The sequence below is a fragment of the Castor canadensis genome, chromosome 1 (genome assembly GCF_047511655.1).
Source record: "Castor canadensis chromosome 1, mCasCan1.hap1v2, whole genome shotgun sequence".
NCBI lineage: Eukaryota > Metazoa > Chordata > Mammalia > Rodentia > Castoridae > Castor > Castor canadensis.
The window spans coordinates 186,435,130-186,446,450 of NC_133386.1; the positions used below are offsets into that span (position 1 = coordinate 186,435,130).

The 11,321-nt window shown below is 36.1% G+C and overlaps 1 pseudogene; it reads right to left on the minus strand.

Moving 5' to 3' along the window:
* Window positions 1-4,776: 4,776 nt before the first annotated feature.
* On the minus strand, window positions 4,777-10,113 carry LOC109681084 (olfactory receptor 9G19-like; annotated as a pseudogene).
* Between the last annotated feature and the right edge of the window lie 1,208 nt (window positions 10,114-11,321).

Sequence of the window (11,321 nt, forward strand, 5' to 3'; positions counted from 1 at the left end):
ATATGCATGACCAGATTTAAACAGGACAAATGCGTATATATGTTTATTATTAGACTGAAAGAGGCACAGAATGGTTAGACAGGAAAGACAGCTCAAATGCCAGCACAGGATTTACTGGGGAAGAAACACTGTGGAGGGGGTCCCCAGCAAGAGAACTGGAGCCCACAACCACTTACAGGCTTGGAATAGATATAGGGAAGGGGTCTGGGGGGGAAATTTTGCTGGGCGGGAAAATTTTTCCGGAGTGGAGTCAACCATCACTAAGGGAAGCTAGAGGAGGTAAGTGGTAACCAGGTACATAAGTTGTTCAACTTTGGACTCCCTGGCAAAGTGGCAGCTTGTCATTTCCTTGAGGCTAGGTGTGGTCCTTCCAGTGGGTGGTATGGTGTTTCCAGTAAGCTGCCTTCAAGGGAGGGAGGGTCCAATCCTAACATGGCTTCCTTTTTCTCACCCTAACATATATATATGTGTGTGTATGCTATATTTAACATATATATAATACATATATTATGTGTGTGTGTCTGTGTGTGTGTGTGTAGGTTTGTTTCAAAACATCACATGGTATGACACTGATATGTACGGTTGAATTTTTGTGTTTCCTTTTATTAGGTAAAATAAATTTAATTATTAAAAACACATTTAAAAAATCTAGCAAACACCTGTTAAAAAACCAACAACCAACTCAAAAATATAATCCCTAGCTTCAAAGAACATAGCATAGTGATGGGAAAACCTAATTCTTATTAAGATATTATATTATAACATGTTACCAGCAAATGTAAAATGAAAAAAAAAAAACGATGAAAGAGCTGTCTTCTTAACTCTTCACTAATTTTTTATCAGAACATTAGTGAATAAATGAAATTTTCTCCAAAACAGTGAAGCTTATTTCATAGGAAGAAAGTTGAATTCAAGGGAAGATTGAAGGGTGATCCAATCATTATTCTCTATAGCATACTTTTTTGTTTTATTTTAGTAAGAAGCATAGAATTGCATATTACCTCTATTGGAGAAATAAAAATAAAAATGTTTCACTAGTATTTATATAAATATTCCATAATTAATAACATATTATTAATTACACTTTTAAATATTTTCTTTTTATAACATTTATTCATATGTGGTCAAGCAAAGAATGCACTCCAACTTCAGCTTTGCAGACAAAGTCTCCCTTGGAGAACATTTGCCACACTGTGGTGAAAGCAAGGGCCCATGTTACCTGTCCACTGGGTGAACAAGGACCAACACCTGTTAGCCAGGTTCTGCTGACCTGCAGAGTATCCATGGCAAAGAAATCTCTGCTTCTTAGCAGTTATTGTCTTATAAAATTATAGCTTTTTGTGATGGTAAAGCTCTCTCTCTCTCTCACTTCAAAACCCAAGAAGGCGGAGTCCCTATCTGTTTTTGTACAACAGTGAATATATTCTTGCCCTAGCATGACCTATTTATAGAGCCTAGTGGAGTAGTAGTGGATAAATGCTTACTGTGTTATTTAGGTAATTAATTAATAATTCAACTATACAAAAATCTCTTACACATTTAAAATAAGTGAAGCACAGAACAATGTGTAAAATATTTCATTCTATACATCTGGGTGTGCATATTAAAGGTTTTTGTTTTTTTTGCATATCCTTGCAAATAAATACAAATCTCTGTGCATGAAACACAGGAAGATTATTAATGGTGACTGCTGTTAGAGAGGGGAGTTCTGGTCCTTGATGACTGGCTGGTTCTTACAGGGTTCTCCCTTGCAGTCATGATTGACACTCAGAGAAGGGTTATTATCAGGTTGTTTGCCCATACATAAACATGTGCCAGAGGAGGAAATAATTTATCAAGGCAATTTTAACATTTTTTCCCCTGAGGTACTGAGGATTGAACCCAGGGCCTATGCATGCCACGTAAGCACTTTACCAGTGTATTGCACCTTAATCATTATCATGGCAGCTTTTCAACCAGAAAATCCACTTCCAAAATTCAAAGGGAGTTCTTTGTCACAATACTTTGTCATCCATTAGATCAAGGGCAAACACAACAAGGAGATTGGACTTTGAACACATGATAAAAGCGAGAGCACACAAGGGAGGGGTGAGGATAGGTAAGACACCTAAAAAATTAGCTAGCATTTGTTGCCCTTAAAGCAGATACCTTAAAAGCAACTGAGGTCAATAGGAAAAGGAGACCAAGAACTATGAAAAGGTTAGATCAAAAAGAATTAACCTAGAAAGTAACACACACGCACAGGAAATTAATGTGAGTCAACTCCCTGTTTGGCTATCCTTATCTCAACCAGCAAAAACACTTGTTCCTTCCTATTATTGCTTATATTCTCTCCTCAACAAAATTAGAGATAAGGGCAAAATAGTTTCTGCTGGGTATTGAGGGGGTTGGGGGGGGAGAGGGAGGGGGTGGAGTGGGTGGTAAGGGAGGGGGTGGGGGCAAGGGGAGAAATGACCCAAGCCTTGTATGCACATATGAATAATAAAACAATGAAAAAAAAAAACAATACTTTATCGTCTACACGACAGTTTCTCCTGAGGTCCAGAATGTCTCTTGAACAGCACCTTCAGCTAGCTCTTCTGGGTTTGAATTTTGCTAGACAGCACTCTGGTTTTAGAATTGCTGGCCATCATAATTTTTCACACACACACACATTTTATAATTTCTATTTCTTGGAAGAATTCAGACTGATACAACTAAGACTTAATTTGTTTTATAAAAATAGAATGTTTGAGTACAAGATATTTTTGGAAAGGCACTACTTATGTACATTTGTTCTCTGAAAATGTTTAATTTATTACAACTTCTATAATTAACACACTCAAACCAGGAAGCCATTTTGTGTTGAGATTAAATTTGGGAATATATTCTGTAATTTCAAATTAATATGAAAGTTTCTTCAGAATACTTCAAAGGCTAAATTACATATAACACAATTTACATTACAGTGAGTCAAAGAACTCACTGTTAAATTTTTATTTAATCATATTCTGAAACATGAATGTCACACGTCTATCTACAATATTATTATGTTCTTATTTATTTTTATGTTTTGCTAGGTTTATTATAGTCTGTTTTGTTATGTTTTTGGTAGAGTATCTTGCTATGAGTTTAGACTAGCCTAGAACTCATAAACCTCCTGCCTTAGCCACCAAAAGGCTGGGATTTCAGGAATCTACCACTATGTCTATCTTGCACTTTTCCCTTTAGCTAGGGTCATGTTGATAATTGTATATGTGATTCTGGAGACAAGATAATTTCCACACAAAAAAATAAACTGAACATAACTAAGGCCATCCAAGCTTATGGTATTCGCACATATTATTGATTCTTATTTGGAGAAAGAAACTTGCTTCCGTTTAAATGTTTAGAACAGAGGAGTTGTACAGTAGTCAGGGCATTGGTTCTGCAGTTATGTGTCACTGTTTATGATACTGAAATGTCCCAACAATACCTTTGTCACATTGGTTTTAATTTCATAGCCAGTATTTCCCTTGGAGTGGTGTATTTTTTTGTTTCCTTCAACTGACATAAAGTAACTGATGTTCTGACACTACAGTGTGCCAATTGGACGTAATAATATTATTTCTAAAATAATGCATATCATACAAATTTTATTACTATTAGTGAGAAATAGAAGATATTTTTCACAAAACCAGAGACTAAGTTGGTGTAGCTTTCCAAATCAAGCATCTTGAAACTACTGTGTGTTTCCTGTCTGTACAGAGATGCTGTGAGTTCAACTAGTACTGATTTGTCCCTTGTTCCATGTTCTAGGTAAACCCTTGTGACGGCCAGTGTGTATCAGACTGTTCTTCTGTGCAGAGCACCTACATTTTCTAGGTTTAATTGCCTAACTTGGAGTTTCTTACATTTTCTTTCTTTAGGGGATTCACCAATAAAAGCAATGGCATATTTGTGCTTTGTAAATCATATTACATTAGCATTTTCTCATTTTGAACATTAAAAAAGTTAACTGTACCACATGATATTTATTTTTTAATTTCATCACTATCTATGCTTTTTCTTTATAAACATTTCTCTATTCTGAAATGTGTACTCATAGATTTTTAAAGTTTTACTTTATTGTAATTATTATTTTTAGTATGACAATTGTATTTGATGCTCATAATATAGTTTAGATGTGGAAGTCTTTGGGAGTTTACACCTATAAAAATAAAGAGAAGCCAGTGAATTATAAAATGAGTCATAGACTTCATGTCTATGAAACTAATTTTCAACAAGGGAGGAAATTGTCATGAAACATATAACTGGAAAGATCATGCCTGCTAGAAATTATTTATACCAAATTATTTTTGGGGTAGCTCTGGATATTTGTGCTAATAGGTCTAGGTGAAAAAATACATAAATATCACTGAATATTGCCACTAAGGTTATGAAAGGGGATATCATCTGATTATTAATAAGAATATTAAAAATTAATTCAGCATATTTATTCCTATTTGTGGAAATACCTATAATTCAGCCACAACTCACTTTGGTAAGCACACTTGGCTAGCTATCCATTTTTAAATTGGGAAGGTACTTTTTGCTTAAGTGATGTCCAAATTCTTATATTTTATATTAAAAATTTTATTTTTTTATTCTAATTTTCTTTTGTTAGGATAGTTAAATTGTCATGTGTCAAGCATAGGAATTCCATAACTTCATTATAATGATTCTTGATCATGATAGAGCATAATGGGATCTCTGCCGGGAATAAAAATAACCCTATCACCTTGTCTGTACTTCTACTCAGAAGGCAATAATCCCAATTTATTTGAAGAACTTATTCAGAGCCTCTTTCACATCTTTATTTCTTAGGCTGTAGATCATGGGATTCAACATGGGAAATGCCACAGTGTAAAATATGGAAACTATTTTGTTCCTATCTAAAGAATAGCTAGACTGGGGTCGAGAATAGATGTAGAGAACAGAACCATAGTATAAGGTCACAGAGATCAGGTGGGAAGATCATGTGGAGAAGGCCTTGAGGCAGCCCTGGGTAGAGCGCATCCTCACGATGGTAGCGATGATGAAGAGGTAGGAGGCCAGGATGAGTGAAATGGGAATGATGACATTGGAGGTCATGAGATAGTACATCAGATTCTGGTAACCCTCCTTCCGCCCACAGGCCAGCTTCACCAGAGGAAGCAAGTCACAGAAAAAGTCATCAATGATGTTGTCATTGCAAAAGTAAAAGTTGAAAGTTTTTTTGGTGATCATGGAGGAGTTAATAAAGCCACCAAGATATGAGGCTACTACAAAAAATGCACATAGTTTTATGGGCATGGCTTGAAAATAAAATAGTGGCTTTGAAATAGCTACATAGTGGTCATAAGCCATCCCAGAGCAGCAGACAAGTAGAACTGAGCTGCACAGCTAGTGAAGGAAGTGCTCTTGTCTTCAGATATGCAGGTTACTAAGATCTGTGGAGTATAGACAGTGGAATACCAGAGATCCAGAAAAGACAGGTTTCCAATGAAAAAGTACATGGGTGTGTGGAGCCAGGAGTCATTGCAGATCAACATGATGAGCACACTATTTCCTACCTCTGTCACAAAGTACATGATGAGGAACACAACAAAGAGCATCTGTAGCATCACAGGATTGCTGTGAAGCCCAAAATGATGAACTCGGTTACTGTGTGATTACCCATTTCCAGAGCTGTTGGTAACTCACTTTAGAGAAGAGAAAATGAGAACTTAGCTTAAATCACTGCCTGAATAAATAAAACATTGTTATTAATGATCCAAATAATGATTTGGACTATTATAAAATAATCTTCGAAACCTTGGTTGTGTAATCATTTTGGAAAGAATTTTCATTTTGTAATGATCACTTTGACTTTATAATTATACATTCAGTCTCAAATTATCTAAATTGATTGATCATGTTTTGTATTAGGAATGATGATTCAATAAAAACATGGTTGTGTAAATCTTATTGTCTTATACTTCTATTCTTTTCTTGAGAGCTAACGTTTTGCTAAATGTGTGTTTTCTTAGCTTATATTGTCACTAATTTGTACATGAAACTCTAGACTTATTTATTAACATTATTTTAAATCAAGCATGTTTCTACTAAAATTTCAATTTATTGTAACCTTGTATAGCCATTACAGATTTATTTCTCATAATTGTGTAAGTGATCATATGAATATACTGAGGAATAAGACAGGTTAGATCCAATGTCCTGGGGGGAAATGTACACAGAAGTATGCTACATAATGTGTAGTTTTTCTGAGTAAAATATAGAATGATGTCAGACTGCTGCACTTGGCCTTCTTGACTGCTATCCCTCTCAGGTTCAGGGAGTGCACATGGCTAAATCAAATGATTAAGTCTGAGTCCTCCTTTTACTTGGTCTCGTTTCATCATTTGCCATAGATATCATTTCTTCCTGTTGGAAAATGCTCCTTTTGCTTGGGAGTGTTTGCTTGAGTCTAAGTCTGATGACGCCCCCTTCAACTTCTGTTCGTGTTTTTGTCCCTGTTTTTGATTAACACTTTTACCTTTTGTCTTTTCCATCTGTATTCTGTTCCTGGTGATCTCATCGTTTCTGAAATTGATGAGTCATCATTTCTGATGACTTTAATGCTTTTCATATGTAAATGAATCTAATTATTATACTTTTCTTCCATGTACTCCAGACATATATCCAAATGCCTGCTTATTATCTCTGACAGAATGACTGTTGGGGATATTGAACTCCTGAGAATCCTTCTTAAGCTTCCTTCTCTTTTCATCTTCATCACTATAGTAAACTGTATTATTCTAGTTTACAGAAATTCATTTTGGGTCATTCTTGATTGAATTCTAGATTTTACAATGTCTGATTAATTAGCAACATCTTGCCATATCTCCTATCATATATACCCAGATCATGGCAAGATTTTCCTTCCTCCATAGTTTTACCTCTAGATGAAGCCATCTTTATTCCCACTTGCTGTATTCCAGAAGCTTCCTAGCTGTCTCCTTCCTTCCACCTTTACCAACTAGACTTCCTCAACTTGGCATCCAGAGTGGTCCTGTTACAATGCATGTTACTTTTAATCATTCCAGTGATGTCTCAATTTATTCAGAATAAGGGCAAAAATCCTTACAAACATGCCAAGTGTCTCTTTGCTCCAAACTCCTGTTTTCCCCTTGTCTTCATTCCATTCCAGCCATGTTACTCTCCTTTTTGTCTCTAGAATAATGTGAGAGAAATCATCTTTTTCTTGTCTTATTATTCTCCCCAACACTTCTTATTACTATTACACCTCACCAAGGTTTGCTGTAAGATAGTTGCTGGTAGGCTCCATATGTCTCTCTCATTTAGATTTGAACACCTTAAATCAAAGCCAAAAAGACAACGCTTATAGATTTGGCTATTGACCTCATACTTGTGGGGTTGATAACAGTTCCAGGCAATCTCATATCATCTGTTCCCACACTCCTGTGTTTCTTTGTCTTAGAATCAAGCCAGATTATGAGTCCAGAAGCATTCTACTGTCCTTTTCCCATACAAACACTTACTTATCATTAATCTTACAGTCATAAACAACAAAGAACCAAACCATCAATCCAGGTGACTTTATTCTTCCTCAGTGTCCCCAGTGTATTTGAGCACCTCCAGGGGTTCATATTTCTAAGAGTATGAAAAAGCAAAAGAGTGTTTACTTTCTTTTGTTTGTTTAATGCAAAACAGGATTGTGATTTAAAATGATTATGGGAATCATTATGTATTAGAAACTTAGCATAAAAATCCCTATGTATAAAATTTCAAAATATACATTATCAACATTTTTCTGAAATTTATATTGTAATTCACACGGCAGTCAAACAAATATATACAGAATAAGTAATGAATCAGTCAATTTAAACTTAGAAATAAGGAAAATTAGGTATTACACCCAAGGCAATGTTAGTTCAAAATTCATGGCTATTGTCTTATTCTCACCATTTCAAACAAAGGATAATCTTTTTGTATTTGTTCATCTGTGCTAAATCACTTTAGAGATGATAACTGCCATTTTTTTTTTTTTTTTTACACTACTGGGGATTGAATTCAGGGCCTAACTCTTGAGCCACTCCAGTAGCTCTTTTCTTGTGTAGGGATTTTTTGAGACAGGATCTTGTGAACTATTTGCTGCAGCTGGCTTTGTACCACAGTTCTACTGCTCTCTGCCTCCTGAGTAGCTGGGATTACAGGCATGAGCCACTGGCACTGAGCTGCTGCTTGTCTTAAGAGTCCATGCAACTAGATTTTGCAACTAATGTATTCATGCTTCTCAATACCTCATTAAATTTTTATGTCATAAGGGAGTGTCATATTATCTAATGTGATTTTGACACAGCTTATCATTTTAACCAAAGTGTCATACTGACTAAAAGCACCTTGTTGTTTTTCTCAATTTTTTATCACAATCACATTTGTTGAGCACTTACTATGTTCAGATAGTCTACTGAGTGCTGTAATCCTCACACTATTCTTGTGAGGTAAGTGACAATATCATTCCCATGTTGTAGATCAGATATCTGAGATCTCAAACTGATTACATATACCTTATTCAAGGTCACATATGGGTGGTTGGTGAAGCCATTATTCAAAAGCCAGTGTTCACAGTGCTTGTCATCTCTCCACAGCCTGCACATCAGTGTACATTGTAGCATTTGCTTTGTTTTAAATACCATGCCAGACACTATTGTCAAGAGAAACAACTAAACCATGGACCTGATCACAAGAAGGCTGTAGTTCATAGAGAGAAATCAAATCTTGAAACATTCAGATAAGTGCAATAGTCTATTATAAAATCACCATTCCTCATAGCAGGAGACATACTGAAGTGTACTAACAGGGGTCCCCCTTGCCCCTGGATTGTTGTCCACTCCAGAAACAGGGATTTTGTGTGTAACATAAAATTTCTACACAGTAGGAGCACACAAACTTATTGAAGAAAAAGCTGATGGTAACCATTTGAATCAGGACATTTTTGGCTAAAGTAAAAGAATCTACAAATATCAAGGTTCAGAAGCAAGAACTGGAATGAGATATAAAAAATCTAAGTTTAGCGGTCTGTCTGGAGAATACAATATATTTGTTGAAATATTTAGAAACAATGTGAGAGTTGATCACTGAAGGTTTTTTAATGCCATACTCGGATTATTCTTTGAGATAAAGGCTTAATCTGGACCAATATTAAAAATTCTTGAGACTTCAGAGGCTGTAGTCATAACAGATGATGTTAGGGAGCCAATGGCCCTGCCCAAATGAGTACATGCAGAGCAGGCCTGAATAATGCATGATGATGTATTCCATTCCCACTATAGGTTCAGAAATATGAGGCACTGATACCTGCAGGGAAAGACAAATGAATCATGTGTTCACAAAACAAATAAGAGACAGAGCTAAGACTGGACCTTTGTTCATCTGACTGCACTCTGCTCTTTCAGCTCCAACTGGTTCCTCTAACTCCTCCCCGTGCCATGAATTAAATCTTCCTTCTTTTCAGGAAGGATTGTGTGCTGTTAGTCACATCTTCAAGATGACAAAGAAATAACCCTTGACTTCCTGATACTCACATCCTAATCACCCTCCTCTAGCTTTTAGTTTAGTATAGGGAAGGTGAGATAGAAATGAAGACAGCTCTGGAATGAAGTAGATATTTATTTCTCAGGGAAGTTCTTGGCTAGAAATATCGCTTTCCTACTCATGAATTTAAAACAGATGTGTGCACACACTTGCTTCTTGTGTAACCTAAAGGACTTTTATATACAAATATTTGAACTTTCTGTTCATTGTTCTTAGAACATTTCTTTTCATTTTGTTGCTAAAAAAATATTGCTTGCTCACTGATCTTGGTCCCTAATCACTTTGCCCAAGTGGCGCCTCTCTCCAAACCCTCAGCACCCTCCCTCTCCACTTTATTCTTCTCCAGAGCACACAGAGGATAGGCCACCATACACTGACTTCATCCTCTAGTTTGTTGTCTGTCCCCATCCAGGAGGATGCCAGCTCAAAAACGATGTGGTTTGTTGATTTCTTTGTCACTGGTGGTTGCTCGTGCTCAAAACTGTTGTCTGTCACACAGCAGGCTAAATCACATATTTTCTGAGGAGATAATTGCATGAAGTGTTATGATCCTCAAGAAGACTCTAAACCAAATCCCTATGGTGGTCCTATGTAATCACAGCATTTAACCCTACAGGAATTGTTTCTTATCACACATTTCTTGCCATAACTAGAAATCTCTGACTATTCTGTGCCCTTCACTGACAGGTACAAGAAAAACCAGAATGGAATAGCCACAGAACTCATAGTCCAGTCAGTTAAATGTGCAGAAAATTGTATTTAAAAACAGAATATGTTTCTGAGGACGGGGGTTCCTATTTTAATATCAAATTGTCTCTCATACTGAAGAGCTATGAGGAACCTTTTTTTCCACAACAGAGGCAGCCACAGTAGAGGATAGTCAAACCAGACAGACGCAGAACTGGGACTTCAAACTTATGACATGGATTCAACTCCATCTCCCTGTTTACTAGCTCTCAGAAGATCCCATACACATTAATCAATTCCCTTAGGATTTATTGTCTCACCTTCTACAACAAGAATAATAATTGTAGGTGTTAGATGGGACTGTTGTAAAAATTCAAATATATAATGTTTTTAAATAACTTATGGGAGACTTTAAATCACTGACAATTTTCAAGATATCAGTGGCCCTCTAAATCTGAGAACAGGTGCATTTTTTTCTTATATTTAAAAATAATGGATGCTTTGTTCTGGGGGGTGTGTTTCAAATGGAAAAGCGCTTATCTAGAAAGCAGGAGGTCCTGAGTTCAAATTCCAGTACCCAACTCCAAAAAATAAAGAAACAACAGTAAGTGCTTTTTGGTCACTAATATCTTTTGGAATTTAATCTCTGTGAATATTCTCAGTCGAAAATGCTGAAATCCACAACAAAATTGAGACACACAAAACAGTCCATATTGTTAAAGTTTCAGCTTCCTGGGCCTCATCTCCAAAGGATTCTAATTTAGTTGATTGGGGCACCAGGGATTCTCCTCTCCCTCAAGTATCCCAGTGTTTTTTGTGCAAATTGACTGCAAAAAAAATGTTACCTGTTATTAGACTGACAGCAGTATTATTTTCCAGGAGAGAGGGTTAAGTAAATTAATGTGTACACACTCACAAAGGAATTTTAGTGAATTTTATACATATATATTTGGAAGCAACATGGATTCCTAAGTGTGAGATGTGGGGTCAGACAGACTTAGTTTGAGTTTGATTCAAATCCTTTATAGCTTGGCCATCTTTGAAGACTTAATCTTCTT